Source organism: Sorex fumeus, unplaced genomic scaffold, assembly GCF_029834395.1.
Source record: "Sorex fumeus unplaced genomic scaffold, SorFum_2.1 ptg000007l, whole genome shotgun sequence".
Classification (NCBI taxonomy): domain Eukaryota; kingdom Metazoa; phylum Chordata; class Mammalia; order Eulipotyphla; family Soricidae; genus Sorex; species Sorex fumeus.
This window is the reverse complement of record NW_026606064.1, coordinates 59,745,206-59,764,287: the sequence shown is the minus strand read 5'-3', so window position 1 is coordinate 59,764,287 and position 19,082 is coordinate 59,745,206. Positions and strand designations below refer to the sequence as shown.

At 41.0% G+C, this 19,082-nt stretch overlaps 1 pseudogene; it reads right to left on the bottom strand.

Annotated features, from left to right (window-relative positions):
* Nucleotides 1-8,969: 8,969 nt before the first annotated feature.
* LOC130044061 (cytochrome c, somatic-like) lies at nucleotides 8,970-9,674 on the bottom strand (annotated as a pseudogene).
* Between the last annotated feature and the right edge of the window lie 9,408 nt (nucleotides 9,675-19,082).

The following is a 19,082-nucleotide window of genomic DNA, read 5'->3' as shown; positions in this document are numbered from 1 at the left end:
CAGCCACATCTGGCTCTGCTTTGCCATATAGTTAACCCCCTCCTTTTCCCTGCTACATTTGTTTTCTTTTTATTAAATTTCCCGTCTGGATCCTTGTGTCTGCATTTCTAATGTCAACAACTGCTTTTATCACAGATAATAACTTCCTTTTACAAAAAGACTGTATCATCCTACATGCATTTCAAATTACATTTTATGAACAAACACTGAACTACAGTATTTGGCAGAAGGCATAATTGCATATATTTATAGCAATCTAAATCGAAGTTTTGAGAGCCAAGAACTAAGTTGGTTGCAGTTTTCTTAATAATCTATTTCTTGAAAGTGTTGTTACTTCTCACCAGAATTTAATTAACTTCACATTGGGATGTTTATGAAGTAGATTATGCGGTATGCCCCAACATGCCATAAAAACAATTATCAAAACATGAGCAATTCTTTAACACTCCAGAGTTTTCACAACCAAGATCGTGAAATGTTCCAAAATTGATTGTTTGTTGGTAGACAGGCTGGAATAAAATTGCAGTAAGTAGCTGAGAAATAGGAAGAAAAAAAATGTACTTTGTAGTTCTTCATAACACATGACTAAGCAAGTGGCCCAGAGTCTACTGTTCTGAGGTAGAGAGTTTTCTTGTTTGTGGCAGGACCATTGGGAGGGCCTCAGAGTCAAGGTCTAGGTTCTGCTGCTGACTGCTGTGACTTATCCAAATTTATCTGACCCTGTTTACCACTTGGCTACATATACAAGGCAATCAGGAAGCTTTTGGCCCAAATGGCAGTAAAATGACTTTCTTGCTTTGAGTTTGAGCCCCAGCAGCACAAACAAAATAAAGTAAAATAAATAAAATTACTTTCTTGATCTTATTTAAATAAAGAGATCTTATAGTGAATGATACTTCAAAGCCATGGAATTATGCCTGTATCCCACAATGAAGATGGTGGAAGAGATAGATCGGTCAGTTACAAACTTAAGCTATGAGAGGGCTGGAGCGATAGTATGGTGGGTAAGCCTTTTGCCTTGTGCACAGCTGACCCAAAGTTCCATTCCTGGCATCCCATATGGTCCCCTAAGTCTGCTGGTAGTAATTTCTAAATTCAGAGCCAGGAGTAAGTCCTGAGTGTCACTGAGTAAAAAACAAAACAAAACCAAAAAATTTGCTTAAGCTACAAGCTCCTGATGTCTTTTGAGACTTGGATGATCGGCCATCACATAGAAAGAAGTACACCAGCCATCTCAGTATGGAGCAGCATTGGCAGAATGGATTGCACATTATGTGACAGTGTTTCAATGCACGAGAGTAGGCCTGGGACTTGTGGCAAAGTGCCACAAGTAGAATGCCACTAGAATGTATAAGACCCTGGGTTTATACATTTATTGAGTGTCATTGTGAACAAATAAATAAAATGCAGGCTTCTGGTTTTATTGCATTCTTGATGGTGTTGCAATTCATGGGAAAAAATGTCTAGGTACGTGACACTAGTCTGAGCCAGCTTCAAGCATCTGTCCAACTTAAGAGGAAATGATTGCCTGGTGGAAATAAAAACTTTATTTCAATGACTATCAGGTTAGTTCTTAAACCAGTTAGTGTGGGATTCATGTTTAATATTAGAATCTCAGAAATACAAAATTGTTATAACATCCAGTGAAGGCTGTGTTTTTAATTTTGGTTTTGTGGCTATACCAGACAGTGTTGAGGGCTTACTTATGGCTCTTTGCTCAGGGGTCACTTCTGTTGTTGCATAGAGGACCATATATCTTGCTGGGGATAGAACCTGGGTGGGGCCCCACGCAAAGTGAATGCCTTACCTGCTGTACTGTCTCTATGCATCACAGTGACAACTTTTTATTTGTCTGTCCTGTTTCCTGGAGCCACTCAGAACACAATGATCAATAAATCAAATCTAAATTTCTTTTGTTGATTCTGGGTATAATCTTTACTGATGTAGTCTGGTGGTTGTTGTAGAAGAAGGAATGCTATGTATATACTTTATCTCTATGCTCTTAAAGGATTGTGATAACATTTGGGTAGATGTTTACTCTGGGAGAATTCAACCCCTAAATAGGAAATATCTTTGTTCTCTTTATGGCTTATATAAAGCACACTCTTATCCCTGGCAAGATTCTAGCATATTCTATTAAGAAACCTAAAATACTGATTCTACATAGAATCCTGAGCTGAAATGAGATGCAAAACAAAATGTAGTCCTAATCTTCAAATTAATTCCTGCACATTGGGGAAATATGAGTATATTTGAAATACATGAAAAACAAAACAAAATCAATCAAAGTGCCTACTAAGCTACATATGTGTACAAATATCATTGGGTTGTGCATTAGGAAAGCTAAGTCAATTGAGTGGATCTCTTCCTCTAGGGAAGGAATGCACATAGCTTGAAGACTAAAATAAAAATGCGACAAGGATGGTATTTAGCAAAGCTGAGGAGTTCAGGTATTGCCTTGAAAGAAATCAATGGTTTACCAAAGTTTCACTGTGATGATTTAAGTTAATATTCTGTTTTGAGAAGCTAGAGAGATAATACACAGATGAAGGCACATGCTTGTCTTGCGTCCTGCTGATCCTGGTTGGAATCTCTGGTATCATATATGATCCCCTGAGCATGCCAGGGGTCATTAATCATGAGCATAGAGTCAGGAATATCTCCTGAACACCTCTGAGTGTGGTTCAAGATTCTATACTTAACCACCCACCCCAGATTTCACATGTTTAGTAGCACAAGTTTCCAGGAGTCTGGTAGCTGTAGAATGGTGAAATCTCATGCTAGGAACAACTTAGAACTTCTCACTTGGTACCACAGAATTAAAAGGGCCACTGAGTGTCCGTTGGATTCAGAATTGAAATATATGAGGTCCTAAGTCAAATAACTAAGCACTAAATTGAATGTTTGAGTGAGTAAAGCAAAATGAGAACAGAAGGCCCCAGGCACTCTTGCCCTCTGATTCTTACTGTATTTCCAACCCACGGCAGTTCTAACTCCTCCTAGTCTCAGCCTCCCATCTGTCTACTCCCAGGGTGGTTGCAAGAATCAAATCAAAGAATTTATTACAGTTTGATAAAGTGTGTGTGTGTGTGTGTGTGTGTGTGTGTTGCTGGTGTTGGACAGATGACCCAGGCAGGAAGCACTATTGAGACAAAGCTGCACAAGAAAGAAAAACATGTAAGTGAACATAAAAGGCATAAGGAGAAGACGATGGATAGACTCCCTTTTTTAGGGGGTAGAAGCCTTTCTCAGTGGCGTTTGGGAAACCATGAGGTGTTGAGGATTGAACCAGGGCTCCTCCATGCAAAGCACGTGCTCCAGTTCTTTAAGCCATCTCCCCTGGGCTCCTTTTGGAGGAAACAGTGTGACTGAAGACACTACAAAATGAGGTGTGAAATGCCATTAATGCTGAAATAGAAAATACTATAGATATTGCCAATATGTGTTTGAGTCTATCAGATTATTTTATAATAATGAAAGTGATTCTTCATATCAGGGAGGAGATAAATAAAAATTACCTGCCGCCTTCCTGAGAGGTACTAATGAAGAATCTGTCAGAACCTGTCTTCCTAACCTCACCCTCTATGCTTTGAGATTCAAATATAACCAAGCGATTTCCAACTTATTAACTACCTTTTAACAAGGTTTTTTTGGAGGGGAGGGGAGGGAAGATTGATTTCTTTTTAATTGACTGTGACCCAGCAGGTAAGGATACCTGTTTGTTGATTCTAGTGCTACAATGAAGATGAGTAGGTTGCGTCTTCAATAAGAAGATCCGAAGCAAGAACTAGGTGGTAGAAAAGAACCACCAGCTGTACTGTCATCAGTCCATTTGTCAGTCAGTGTCACATATTAAATGGATCCTTTGTCAGTGATTCAACAAAGCACATTGATTTGGAAATAGATCATCAGCCATGGGCTTGTGCATCCTCTGTTTTCACATGAACCCACAGAGTGCATAAGCCATGATGAGTTCTGGATGGATCCCGTAGCAGACCTTGACCAGTGCTTTAGCACGATGTTCCAAGAGAGCATGTTAGAATAGAAGGTGAAGGTCATTCTAGCCAGCCAGGGGGCCAGGAGCAATGCTTTTCATCTTGGGTGGGGACAATAGAGAAACTATAACTAGTATCTTATGGAAATGGAGATGTCCTTATTGGCAGAGGGACAATAATAATCAAGGACTTGATCTGAAATTCGATTTTCTTTTTTTGCTTCCCTGCAGGGCCACCATGTGGGTTAAATTTGCAGCCTTTATTAATGAAAACAGTGCCCAGGGGAGGTTTATGGAGGGAGCCGAGTAAAGAACAGCCCCCAGATCTAGTGAAGTTTCTTCTCATCTGTCCCTGTGCTGCTGTTTGTGGGCCTGTCAACCCCACTGAATTAATTATAAAGGAGAAACTCAGTCGCTGCCAAAAGCAATGGTGCTGGCACAAGCCAACTTTTTGATATGGGGCGCTTCTCTGTCAGCAGAACTTTGCAGAAATCCACTTGCTGCTGGAGTTTAGGGTCTTCTGTAGCCATAGGGAGGGAATTCTGGCTCTTTTGTGAGTTTGCAGGAACTTGAGTCTGCAAGCAGTTTTTTTCTTAAATGTTATTTTGGGACTGGAGCGGTAGCACAGCAGGTAAGGCATTTGCCTTGCATGCACTGACCCAGGTTCAATTTCCAGCATCCCATATGGTCCCCCGAGCGCTGCCAGGAGTAATTCCTGAGTGCAGAGTCTGGAGTAACTCCTGAGCATCGCCAGGTATGATCCAAAAAGCATTGTCGCACTGTCACTGTCCTCTCCTTGTTCATCGATTGGCTCCAGTAACATCTCGCAACAAATTGTGAGACTAGTTGTTACTGTTTTGGGCATATCAAATATGCCACGGGGAGCTTGCTAGGATCTGCCATGCAGGCAGGATACTCTTGGTAGCTTGCTGAGCTCTCCAAGAGGGGCGGAGGAATCGAACCTGGGTCGGCCTCATGCAAGGGAAATGCCCTGCCCGCTGTGCTATCGCTCCAGCCCACCCAAAAAGCAAAAAACAAACAAACAAACAAACAAACAAACAAAAAGGTTATTTTATTTTTATAAAGTTGTTCACAATAATTTATTACATTCAATATTCCATTACCAATCCCACCATCATTACCTCTTTCATTACACTACTATTATTTCAAGTTTTCCCATCCACCACCCAAGTTTGCCTCAATAGCAGGCCCTAAATAATTTATTTTGTATTGCTTGATAAGGATAATTCGCAGAAAATGATAAAAAAGGATTTCCTTCGAAGAAAGTGTGTGAAGATTGTCGTATCTCATCCTGGAGCCATTAAGCCCTGGTATAAGAAATTATTAATGTATTGTCACAGGTTGCATCTTGTGTGCTAATATTTTATTTATTTATTTTTTAAATTTTTGTGCTTGGGTTTCAGTTATACAATGATCGAGTACCCATCCCTCCACCAGTGCCCATTCTCCACCACCACTGATCCCAGTATCCCTCCCACCCCTCGTACCCCCCATCCGGCCCTGCCTTGGAGGCAGGGCATTCCCTTTTGTTCTCTCTCTGCTTTTGGGTGCTGTGGTTTGCAAAAGAGGCATTGAGTGGCAATCATGTTCTGTCTACAGTCTACTTTCAGCATGCATCTCCCATCCAGGGAGGATCCTCCCAACACCCTTTATTTGGTGCTCCCTTCTCTATCTGAGCTCCCTTTTCCCCTAGCATGTGCGGCTGGCTTCCAAGCCATGGAGTAAAATTCCTGGTACTAATCTCGGCCATTCTTGGGTGTTAGTCTCCTATTTTGTTACTTATGTTCCCCAGATGAATGCAATCTTTCTATGTCTGTCCCTTTCTTTCTGACTCATTTTGCTTAGCATCATACTTTCTATGTAGTACCACTTGTATGTAAATTTCATGACTTCATCTTTTCTAACAGCTACATACTACCAAAGTTTCTTTAACCAGTCATCTGTTCTCAGGCACTCAGGTTTTTTCCAGATTCTAGCTATTGTAAACAGTGGTGCAAGGAACAAACAAGTGCAGATGTCACTTCGAGTATACTTTTTTTGTCTCCCTGGGATATATTCCCAGGAGTGGTATTGCTGGGTCAAATGGGAGCTCAATTTCTAATTTTTTGAGAATCGTCCATACTGTTTTCCAAAAGGGCTGAACCAGTCGTCATCCCCACCAGCAATGAAGGAGGGTCCCTTTCTTACCACATCCACACCAGCACCGGTTGCTTTTGTTCTGTGGATGTGGGGCAGTCTCTGTGGTGTGAAATGATATCTCATTGTTGTTTTGATCTGCATCTCCCTGATTAATGATGTAGAGCATTTTCTCATGTGCCTTTTAGCCATTTGAATTTCTTCTTTGAGAAAGTTTCTGTTCATTTCGTTGCCCCATTTTTTTTATGGGGTTGGATGTTTTCTTCTTGTGGAGTACAAACCAGTACTTTGTATATCCTTGATATCAACCCCTTATTGGATGTGTATTGGGCAAATATCCTTTCCCATTCTGTAGACTCTCTCTGTATTTTGGCCACTGTTTCTATTGAGGTGCAGAAGCTTCTCAGTTTAAGATAGTCCCATTTGTCTAGCTCTGTTTTCATGTGCTTGGCCAGTGGTGTGACATCTTTGAAGATACCATTAGCTTCAATGTCATGGAGAGTTTAGCCAACTTTGTCTTCAATGTACCTTATAGATTCCGGTCTGATGTTGAGGTCTTTAATTCATTTTGATCTTACTTTTGTACATGGTGTTATGCAAAGTTCTGAGTCCATGTTTTTACATGTAGCAGTCCAGTTTTGCCAGCACAATTTGTTAAAGAGGCTTTCCTTGCTCCACTTCACATTTCTTGCTCCCTTATCAAAGATTAGATGATCATATGTTTGGGGGGAGATGTCAGTATATTCAACCCTGTTCCATTGGTCTGCAGCTCTGCCTTTGTTCCGGTACCATGCTGTTTTAATTATTACTGCTTTGTAGTAGAGTTTGAAGTTATGGAGGTTGATTCCTCTCATTTTCTTTTTCCCAAGAATTGCTTTAGCTATTGTTGGGGGTTTATTGTTCCATATGAATTTCAGGAGTGTTTGCTCCATTTCTTTGAAGAATGTCATAGGTATCATTATAGGGATCGTGTTGAATTTGTTCAATGGTTTGGGGGAGTATTGCCATTTTGACAATGTTAATTCTCCTGATCCATGAGCAGGGGATATCTTTCCATTTTCTAGTGTCCTCTTTTATTTCCTGAAGTAGCGTTTTGTAGTTTTCTTTGTACAGGTCCTTTACTTCCTTAGTTAAGCTAATTCCTAGGTAGTTGATTTTCTGGGGCACAATTGTGAATGGGATTGTTGCTAATATTTATTTTAATAGAGATTGGTCCTGCAAGCGTTTTTATTGGTGCACTTTCTGTTTCTCTTTTGAATGGAAGGGTGGGTGAACTGGTCTCCTGCACCCTAGAATCCAGATTTCTTAGATGGCAGGGCTGATATAGATTCCTATTGCCCTTTGGAAATTGTTGCACAACCCTTAACCCTACCATGCAGAAAATTCTTTTTTCACCCTTTTAGAAAGGAAATTCTGACTTGATGTTAAGAGTAGTCAAGAGATTCCACCTCTCATGCCTATTTTATTCATATTCCAGACAAGACTTTTGAAACCTCTTCTGGGCTGTGCATACTAGCCTGTCCTGTGGGGTTTTGAAGGTTGCTCCCTGCCCTGGGAACCTTGATGTAGAAGAGGCCTGAGAGACAACTAAATCCCTGCATCTACGTTTCCTTTTGCTGATGAGTTCCCTCCATTCCGACCTCAGTATTATTTAAATCTGCCACTTTGTGTGTATGTGTGTGTGTGTGTGTGTGTGTGTGTGTGTGTGTGTGTGTGTGTAGCAAACAGGGGATGAGGGTCCCATATCCAGTGGTGCTGAAGGCTTACTCCTGGCTCTGTGCTCAGTGATCTCTTTGACAAGTTTTGGGGTACAATATGCGTGCAGTGCTGGGGATCGCATACAAGATTGATCATTACTAGGTCAACTGTACGCAAGATCTTACCCTCTGTACTCTATCTCTGGAACCTAAATCTTCTCTCTTGCACATGGCTCACATAGAATTTATAAATGTGAGAAATCACTTTATTTATTTATTTTTTATCATGCAATAAAACCTTTATTAAAATTTGGAACAGGTTCAGCTATTACTGAAATTGGTAATTTCTAAACTTAAATTGAAATGTATGGCTAGAATGCAGAGTAATATCATTACTGGGCACTAAAAATGCATGACCAAAAATTAATTAGCAGCCACCCCTCAGACGCGGGACCAGATGCAGGGTTGACTCTTTCTGAATGTTGCAGTCAGAAGAGTGCGGCCACCTTCCAGCTGCTTGCCAGCAAAGATGAGCCTCTGCTGGTCAGGGGGGATGCCTTCCTTGTCCTGGATCTTGGCCTTCACATTCTTGATGCTGTTGCTGGGCTCCATCTCCAGGGTGATGTTCTTGCCGGTCAGAGGAGAAATCACTTTAAATGTAATCTTAATACATTCTTACTGATTTATTTATTTATTTTTATCTGTGACTTTGTTTTAATCATCTTAATTCTTATGATCACATAATTTACAAATTTTTCTAATGATATCTCCTCTACTAATGAGTTGGCAAAAGCATCAATTACAATTACATACATAGGGTTAGTTTTCTAAGTGTGCATTTCTGAATAGCTGCTTAAGACAATCCTTAACTACATCATAGTCTGACTTTAGTAAAGAATAAGCAAAATTTGCCACTCTTACTCACCAGGCTAAATTTTAAAAACATCTGACTTTAAGATCATCTAAAAGTTGTGAGAAGTGGTATTTTTTATTCAATGTTATACATACATCACATTAAAATACTTTTCATTAACTGAAAGGCAACATTTTTAGATACAGGGAATTTTTAATTACCATAATTAAGAAAAAGGTCACTGCCAACTAATCTTATCAGGCTAAGAAACAACCTAAGGAGACAGTGATATCTTCAATCTTTAGATATATTAATATAGCTGGTTCTATAAATCTGAATAGAAAACTATTCTCCCACAGGTATGAGATGGCCATCTCCATCCCTTGGAAAGGTGAATGTGACAAATTAAGTTCAATCATATCTTTGGAAAGGGTCAGTGATTGCACTTGCTGACCTGGAATTATCATTAATTCAAAAAAACTGATCATACTCATTTAAAACACAAGCCAATCTTATTTAAATCAGGGCTGCCCAACAAAAATACGCTATCGGTCACTCATGATCTGAATTCTGGTGAACGAGATTGATTTAAATATGGTACACATAAAAAAGTCATGAGATATTTGTTTTGTAATAAATAAGGCAGTGCCATCTATTACTCATTAGTAGCTTTTTTGAGGTAAGCTATCAACTCTGCCCACTCGGTCTTCTTCTTAATGCCAGTGAAGATCATTTTTGTTCCAGGGATGTACTTCTTGGGATTCTCCAAATACTCCATCAGCATGTCCTCATTCCAGGTGATGCCTTTGTTCTTGTTGGCATCGGTGTAAGAGAATCCAGCGGCCTAACCTGTCTTTCACCCAAACAGACCATGGAGATTGGGCCCCATCTTGGGTTTGCCTCCCTTCTCCACGGTATGGAACTGAGAGCACTCCTGGACAAAAATCTTCTTGCCCTTCTCAATATCACCCATCTTTGAATCTCACCTTCATCTCACGTGACACGGAGAGTCCCTCTTACTGATTTATTGAGAGGTGATTATTTCACCCCCATAAAATGAGTTTTACAATGATAATATTTTCATTCAAAAGCTGGAGAAATCATATTTTGGCCACTGAATGAACTTCACTGGGTTAAGACAAAGATTGATTGGAAGCTTTATTTTGTTCTTTATTTCTTTGATTTGATGAAATAAATTTTTATCACTTGGAATCTACAACTTGGTTGTCTCTCATTTTATCTTTTGTAGTTTCTGGGTAGTACACCAGACTGTGTTTACGTGCTTTGAGTGGTAGGGAAAAGTCATTAACATGGGAGTCAAACATAAACTCTGTGACCTTCTTGTTTATATACCTGCTGTAACTTTGTTTTGCTTGAATTTCTGAGGTTAGTCAAAGCAAATATATGTACGATCTTAAGATGGTTGTGTACAGACTAAAACATCTTTTGTCAAAAGTGCTGACAATACATTCTTTTAAACAAAAGCCTGAAAGAAAATGAGCTACTGATATTAATGGAGTGAGTGTCTTAAGAGCTTAAGTGGGATTATAGGACTTTTGTGCTACTTCCCATTTGCCATTTAGTCTGGAATATAGGAGGTCAGGAGAACTCTTTTCCTGTTTCAATTTAAGTGCATGGTAGGACTGTTTGCTACACATACGACTGCACGCAAGCAGTGCAAACACTTGCACATTCTAAAACAAAATAGTTTGTTAGTCTCTCTGATAGCACAACAGCTTTGTGATACTGAAATACTTTCAAATAACTTACATCTTTTATGAACTACTTTATTAAAATTAAATGTATAAAAATAAAAAAACTTACATCTTCTAATGTTGTACTTGTATGAATCTTATTATTGGGCAAAGCTATTAATAAAAGTGTAGCAGAATTTTTAGTGGTGGGGGTTGGAATTTTGTCGGAGAAAATGTAAAAAATTGCATAGATATCTTTCATTTGTTAAAAAACTGTGTTTGGCATATTGAATAGCTTGCCAGGCTCTCCGAGAGGGGTGGAGGAATTGAACCCGGCTCGGCCGGGCTGGCTGCGTGCAAGGCAAATGCCCTACTGCTGTGCTATGACTCCAGCCCAGCAAATTGATGAACAATGGGAGGACAGTGACAGTGACAGTTAGAAAACACAAAACAAAACACCACCAACTTTAGCTTGGTAGCATAATCTTTCCAGAAGGATTTTTCTACTTTTAAAGGTAGGGATGAGAATTTGATCTGCTTGAAAGAACAGTGTACAGTCATTGTCCAGCAATCATGTAAATTGTTGCTAAGGGTTGACATTAACACGTGTTTATTTGTTACACTAGTCTGATATGTATTCTCTCTCCCCGCCTCCACTCCGCAGTGTGTGCTAGAATGTAGGTGTCCTTCCCATGGAGCCACTTGCCTGCTTTCCAAAGTCATTCTCCCTAAGTCTGAGAGTCTATAAAAGCAACATGACATTCTTCTAGGAGGCAATATTGGGTTTCTCCACTTTAGGAGAGTCATTGGTCTGACCGAGACAAGAAGGAACCAATCTCACCAGGCCGTTTTCGACAGTGGAGAAGAATTGTTCCTCGGAACATGTGATAAAAGAGGTGTCGGAGGTGTCGGAGGTGTCAGTGTCCTTGTCAACACAAACTTGGCCATGAGCATTGATTCATTCAAATGCCTAACAACCGGAATCGGACGTTTACATTTGAATAGATTTGGCTCACTGCCGGCAGTTTCTATCTTTGTTGTCTACACACCAACATCTAATTATGATGAAGGAGAAATTGAGAAGTTCTACATGGAGCTGGAGAAGTTCTATAAAGAAGACCACACCTTCTACAAGATCATGTGGGTGATTTTAATGCCAAGAAAGGACCGAGAAGATCAGCCAAAGAACTTCACATTGGGACCCAAGGCCTAGAATGGAACGAACACTGTGAGAGACTGTCTGAGTTCATCATGTCAACCAAGACCATCCATGGTAACTCAAGGTTCCAGAAGGCCGAATCTAAATGTTGGACATGGGAGTCTCCCGGTGGATGATTCCACAAAGAAATAGACCACATCGTATTCAATCGATGGTTCTGCCTGACCAATGTCGCTGTTGTCCCAAAATTCCAAACAGGATCGGACCACCATCCCCTTCATGCAAAATTCTACTTCACAGGGTGGGGAGAAAGGGTTGCAAAGTTTAAAAAGAGAACTCCCAGAACGACCACCAACTGGGAGCTCTTTGGCACTTTTGCTGCAACATGGGAAGATGCCATTGTTGACAACATTGACGAGGAATACGATCGACTGGTTCAGCACCTCCATGATTGTGCGAGGAAAGCCAAGAGAGAGATAGCCACAAAAAAAGCCTGTCTTCGAAAACTCTTGAGCTTATTCGCCAACGTGGTTTGGCGCATGCCTCAGGCAACCTCAAGCGAACGTCCGAGCTCACAAAGTAGTGCAGAGATGCGATCAAGGAAGACCTCAAAGAGAGAAGAGCAGAAGTGCTGGTAGATGCAGCAGAAGCCGGGAAAAGTATTTGTAATGCCCGCCTGTCCTTTGCCAACTACAAGACCAAGATGACTGCCCTCCGACGTCCTGATGGATCTATCACATCCTCCAGAACGGCAATGGAGAAGATTATCCATGACTTCTACTCAAATCTCTTCGATAGCCATGTCAACTTGCCGGCATACCAAATTCCACAGGATGGATATGTTGTTCCCAATGTTCTCCCTTCTGAAATCCGACACGCCATTTTGTCGGTGAGGAAACAAACAGCACCCGGCCCAGACAAGGTCAGACCTGAACACCTGAAGAACCTGCCGTCAATACACTGGCTCGGCTCTTCGCACGCTACCTGTCTGAATGCAAGGTTCCTTCCCAGTGGAAAACCAGCAGGACCGTACCACTGTTCAAGAAGGGAGACATCCATGACATTGGCAACTATCGCCCGATCTGCCTATTGTCTGTCATCTACAAGTTGTTCACTCGAGTCATCCTAAATAGGATTGGCAGAACACTAGATGAAGGACAACCATGCGAGCAAGCAGGGTTCCACAAAGGATTCAGCACCATCGACCATATCCACACAATAGCCAAGCTCATTGAGGTTTCTTGGGAGTTCAAGATGCCGCTCTGTTTAACGTTCATTGATTTAAAGAAGGCCTTTGATTCTGTTGAGACGGAAGCGGTCATTGAAGCCCTAGCCAATCAGGGCATTCAAGCCCAATACATCAGGATCCTCCGTGAGCTGTATTACGGATTCACTACCAGGATCTCACCATTCTACAAAGAAGTGATCGTTGATGTCAAGAGAGGGGTGAGGCAGGGTGATACCATTTCACCGAAACTCTTCAGTGCCACCCTCGAGAACATCATGCGATGACTGGAATGGGAAGGAATGGGAGTGAAGATAGATGGTCGGCAACTACACCACCTCCACTTTGCTGATGACATTGTTTTAATAACACCAAACATCAGCGAAGCAGCATAAATGATGGCTGACTTCGACCACAAGGGTGGAAAGGTCGGACTACAGCTGAATCTTACGAAGACAATGTTTATGAGAAACAGCCTCGTTCCTGACGCCCCATTCGCTCTCAATGGAACGACCATCTCCAAATGCAACAGCTATGTGTACCTAGGTCGAGAAGTCAACATGACAAATGACCTGGCACTCGAGCTGCGCAGGAGGAAAAGAGCGGCTTGGAACGCCTTCAAGAGTGTGGAAGAAATAGCTAAGAGGACAAAGAACCTCTGGCTCCTGGCACATCTCTTTGATCCCACTGTTCTTCCTGCATTAACATATGCCTCAGAGACCTGGGCCCTACACAAACAGGATGAGAATGCTATTCGGGTCTCCTGAAGAGGATTTGAAGAGCCCTACCCACTGTAGCACCACTTGATTCCTTTTGTATTTCTTTTTTTTCCTTTTTGGGTCACACCTGGTGATGCACAGGGGTTAATCCTGCTTCTGTACTCAAGAATTCCTCCTGGTGGTGTTCAAGGGAACATATGGGATGCTGGGAATGGAACCCGGGTCAGGCGCATGCAAGGCAAACACCCTACCTGCTGTGCTATCATTCCAGTCCACCTCTTGTATTTCTTGAGTGAACATAGCAAACTTTCTAAGATACTTGGAAGAATATAAAGGTAATGGAGATGGAGTTTTTTCCTTTGGCCTTTTCTAGCAGCCATTTTATATATATATATATATATATATACATATATATATAGACTGGAGCGATAGCACAGCGGTAGGGCATTCGCCTTACACGCGGCCAACATGGCCGACCCGAGTTCGATTCCTCCGCCCCTCTCGGAGAGCCCGGCAAGCTACCGAGAGTATTCGATATGCCAGACACAGTAACAACAAAGTCTCCAATGGAGACGTTACTGGGCCCGCTCGAGCAAATCGACGATCAACGGGAGGGCCTTTACCTTTACCTTTACCATATATATATATATATATATACACACACACATACATATACATACATATACATATATATATATATATATTTGCATCACTGAACAACCAAACAGGCAAAATGACGTGGCCCAGTTGATATTTATCTGACTGTATAATCAGCCACCATAAATCTGGCATAATGGGCTCGTGGATGGAACAGAAGTTGCTGCAGAGACAGAAGTTACCCATAGAAACCTCATTGACTCCCATTTACCAAGACTGGTTGAGCTAGTGCTGTTTCTCCCAAAAGCAGCGAATGGTGTTGACTCCTTCAGTCCCACTTCCAGAATGCTACAATTTCTTGTAAAGATCAAAGAGTCACTTAGTGACAACTCTATTAGCTTTATTTCTTCTTGAAAAGACCCAGATTTGTTACCACAAGAATAAACACATACTTGGGGTTTGAGGCTGCTTTTCCTGTTATAGTTCTAGCCAGCACTCCTATCTGATTCCTTATGGGATCACAACAATGGGATCCCACTCCCACCCAACACAATCTCTGTCAGTGACCCGCTTCACAGCAAAGGTGGTGCAGGAGAGGGTCCGAAGAAAGGGATGCTCTGATCATAGTACATCCCCTCCCATCCAGAAACTGTTCTCTATGGCTCCAGCATGAAGGTCATTGCCAGTACATTTGTTGTCAATGATTCGAAGACATACTGAATCAGAGAACTTTTCTGGCCTTGTGTCTGTTGTATGTAAACTGTGTTGGAGAAGTTAGGGCTGGTAGCAGGAGGGGCTCTATGTTTTATCCTTCATAATGACCCACTAGGATACTTTGTGATTCTTATCTCCAGAAATCTGGAGCCTATTGGGTTAGAATCTCTTGCTGGGGGCATAGCAATGTTCTTATTCAACTATAAGCAGCGGTGCTCCCTGGATCAGAAAAGGAATCTCATCTTGAGAGTCCCCCATAGCAGAGATAATCTCAATTATTTGAATTAGTAAATTATTAGAATTATTAAAAATTCTAATATTTTGAATATTAGAGAGATAAGAGCTATTGATACCCACTGGAAGAAGGAGCCAAGATACATATAACTCTCAGGTGAGTGTCTATGGGGCTTATCATTGCTTCTTAGTTCACTTGTATCCAGGAATGGATGAGTGGAATGGTCCTAGCCCGTGAGTGTTATGATCCTAGCTTGTGAGTTCTCAGAAAATAGGGATTTGAGTCAAATTGTCAAGAAAACCATCAAGATAAATGGAGGAGAAGCACTAGAAAGAGAGGTGTGCCAGGGGCTGTCTTGAGTCTGACTACATGACCGGGGCTGTGGTTTAGACCGCGAAGTCTCCTCTTTCACATCCCCGACTCAACTTTTGGAGAAGTTGCTTCCAACATGTTTGGAGAAGTGAATACATATATGGAACACGGGGAAGGACTGTGGTCAGTCCTGAGATCTTCATTTGAGAATGAAAACACTGGGCAACTGAAGGGAAAGTCTGGCTACAGTGTTTTAGGATCTAGCTCAGCTTCCGAGCCAGTGAGCAATGCTCACTGAGCAGTGCTCAGCCAATGACCTGGCACGGTGACAGTAAGAAGACCACTCTATCTGTTGTGGGATGCTTTCAATGATCACTCTTCGTTTCAGAGATCCCTGTAAGATTGGATTACAGCTCTGTCAGGCTTGCCGGGGTCTGAGGCTCCTATGGTCTCTCTTCATCTCACATCCTACTGCCTTGCATTTACAGGTGTTAGATAGTAAATCTGCTCCACCTTCCTTTCTCCATGAATGGTATGTTTTACACAATAGCTGCCTCCTTCTGAGTCTCTGACCTTGTAAGGTAACCTCCCAGATCTTTTTCCTTGGAACTTCCTGACACAATGCTCTAGTCAGTGGGTTGTAGCCTGTTTGGCTACAGATAAAGCAGTAGGATGCAGTAAATGGCTAGCAGAGGCATGCTAACACATGGAAATATTTATGCCCATTTAAAAAGTTGATTCACAAAGTAGTACCAGATTTTCTTATTACAGTTTTTTTTTTTAATTCAGAGGCTTTTACAGTTAAAATATTCTGGAAGTTGAACAGGAAAACTAAATTGAAGATAAATCTAAGTTAATTACAGATGCAAAAATTTTCTTTCAAATGTAAGCATTTACCCCACTTCCTTTACCCAGAGTCAGGTTAGTGTTTGGTGAATTACACACAAACTTTTCTTGCTTATTATGGAATTTGCTTTTATATTTCTGAAGCAGCTAAATTCAGGAGTAACAAAACCAGACTGTTCTCACATTTGATTAAGCACCTTCTGTGGCTGAGCCACATCCTCTTGAGTGCTTGATTGTCACCCAAATTGAAGACAGTAGGGCACAAACTCCTTGTCTTCCACTTTAATCCTTTTTTGCCTTTCTGATTTTCCCATGGGTGACACCATGATATTGACATTTAGTGGTATTAGACAATGGAATTGAAAGTGGGTACCCTCATCCCTTTTCTGTATTCATGTTCCTTGACAATAGCTCAGCCTCTTAAGCTTCTGGAAGATGTTACATGATAATGTTTGATATGAGAGCAAAAGTGAGCAGCTCTGTTTTCTGTTTTTTTTTCATCTTTATTCAGACATCACTTTTGGGGTGAAATTGGCTCTCCCAAACAACTTTTATACAAAGAACCTCATTGTTTACATAAGGTCCCATTATCCTTTTTTTTTTCCATTTTGGAAATTTCAAGCCATCTTGTCTTAGATCTTTTGAACAAGATGCCACTGTCTGGGTGTTTTCTTTCGCACCGCTCTGGAAGCTGAGAACTCAAGGTGAGGGTGACAGTTTAATCAGGAGAGGGACTTTTTCTTATTGCAGACTTATGATCTTAAATTTTAAATATTTACTGGGCTGGAGCGATAGCACAGCGGGTAGTGCATTTGCCTTGCACACAGCCAATATGGCCGACCCAAGTTCGATTCCTCTGCCCCTCTCGGAGAGCCCGGCAAGCCACTGAGACTATCTTGCCCGCACAGCAAAGCCTGGCAAGCTACCCATGGCGTATCTGATATGACAAACAAAGTAACAAGTTTCACAATGTTACTGGGCCCACTGGAACAACTCGATGAACAACAGGAGGACAGTGACAGTGACAGTGACATGGAGAAGAGATTATGGAGCTCCTTGGGATCTATCTCTATATATGTATGTATATATCTGTATATACATAAATTCATATAAATAATATGGATATAACATATATTATATATTAATTAATTATTTATATATGGATATAAATCACTTTCTTGAGGGTTCCCCCTCATGTCCTAACCACCTTTCCAAGGCACTGCCTTCTAACAACATCCTATTGAGGATTAGAAATTCAGTACATAGATTTGGGGGAAATACAAACACTCAGATGTGGGCATTTGTTCCTCTTGCTCAGAATTTTACCTTATTAATGAGCTTTCTCGACCTTACATTCCAGCCAAGCCAATGTCTTCAGCAACCCCTGACCTCCCTCTTTTCCTGGGCTGAGTCTTATTACACATAACTCTAACTCTCCCTTCTTGATTTATCAACATTTCTTTCAAGCTTCAGATTCCTTAAGACCCATCTTCTCCAAAAGGTCTACTCTAACTGCCTTCGGATGATTACTTCTGTTTTAATAATTGCTTCTGGGTTTTTGAGCTTATAAAGGGTTCCTGAATTTGCTTGCTTGCATAAATGTTATGACACATCTACTTGGTGGTAACATAAAGCTTGGACATGAGAGAAGCAACTGACAAAGAGACTAATTTCTCATTGTACATGAACTCTGGTCAAGTTCCTTTGCTTTATGACCATATAGGTGGGTGAATCAACCAGAAGAGGATTGAATGCTTCCATCTTGATATATGAGAGAATAATGTGCCTTTTTATAAATACTATGTAGTAGTTTGATGTTAGAACTAAGAGCTTTAATTAAGTTAACCAACAGCTAACTCTAGTATAAGTAACTAGAGGCTGAAAGACCAAAGACTTGCTAATGATCCTTCTGTACTGAAGTGTTAGCTACCATTCCCCTGGAAATTAGAAAAACACTGTAAGAGTAAACACAGGGAAATATCTGAGGCTTTCATTTCTAGCAAGCTGTTTGTATAACTTGCTTATCTCCTTACTAATTCAGACCTCTTAGTTTCTGCTTCTGACGACCATACATGGAATTTGAATTCCCCCCAAATTTTATGTTGACATGGAATTCTATACATGGTTGGTATTTGGAAGTGTGGTGTAGGGCAGGTGAGTAGGTCATGAGAGCCCCCCAGCCCTCACAAATGAGATTTCTGACTTTTAAAATTCATGATGTTCCCTCATCTCTCTTCCAAGTGAGGACACAGAAGAGCTGTGAACCAGGTAAACGATACTCTAGAGATATCCAATCTGTCAGTACCATCATGGACTCCCCAGCCTTCAGAATGGTGAAAAGTAAACATCTGTTGTTTTTTTATTCATATCTTTCATCCTTTGTACCAGAATCTCCTGAAAGTCAACTGGAACATTAACAAAAAATGAAGGAATTCTGGATGCCAGCAAATTACTAAGAGCCTTAACATCTGCATCCTGGGAACAGAAGGGAAGAATATTAAATGTTCTGTCAACTGCAATTAGATGGGCTAATCAGTTATTCATAAGCCAGTTGGTGTTGATGGCTCTTGGTTTGGCTTCTGTGGAATTGTGATGCACACATTTTCTTTCCTGCTTTGTTCTTTGTATGAAGAGACCAAGATCTGGGTGCCTTTTAGTGCAAAACAGTTCTTTCTGTTTATATAATAATAGTTGTGTTGGGCAAGGATCTACTTGATTTGTATGTTGTGACATTATTTATTTATTTATTTATTTATTTGCTTTATGGATCACACCCAGCGATGGATGCACAGGGGTTACTCCTGGTTCATGCACTCAGGAATTACTCCTGGCAGTGATTGGGGGACCATATGGATGCTGGTAATAGAACCCGGGTCAGCC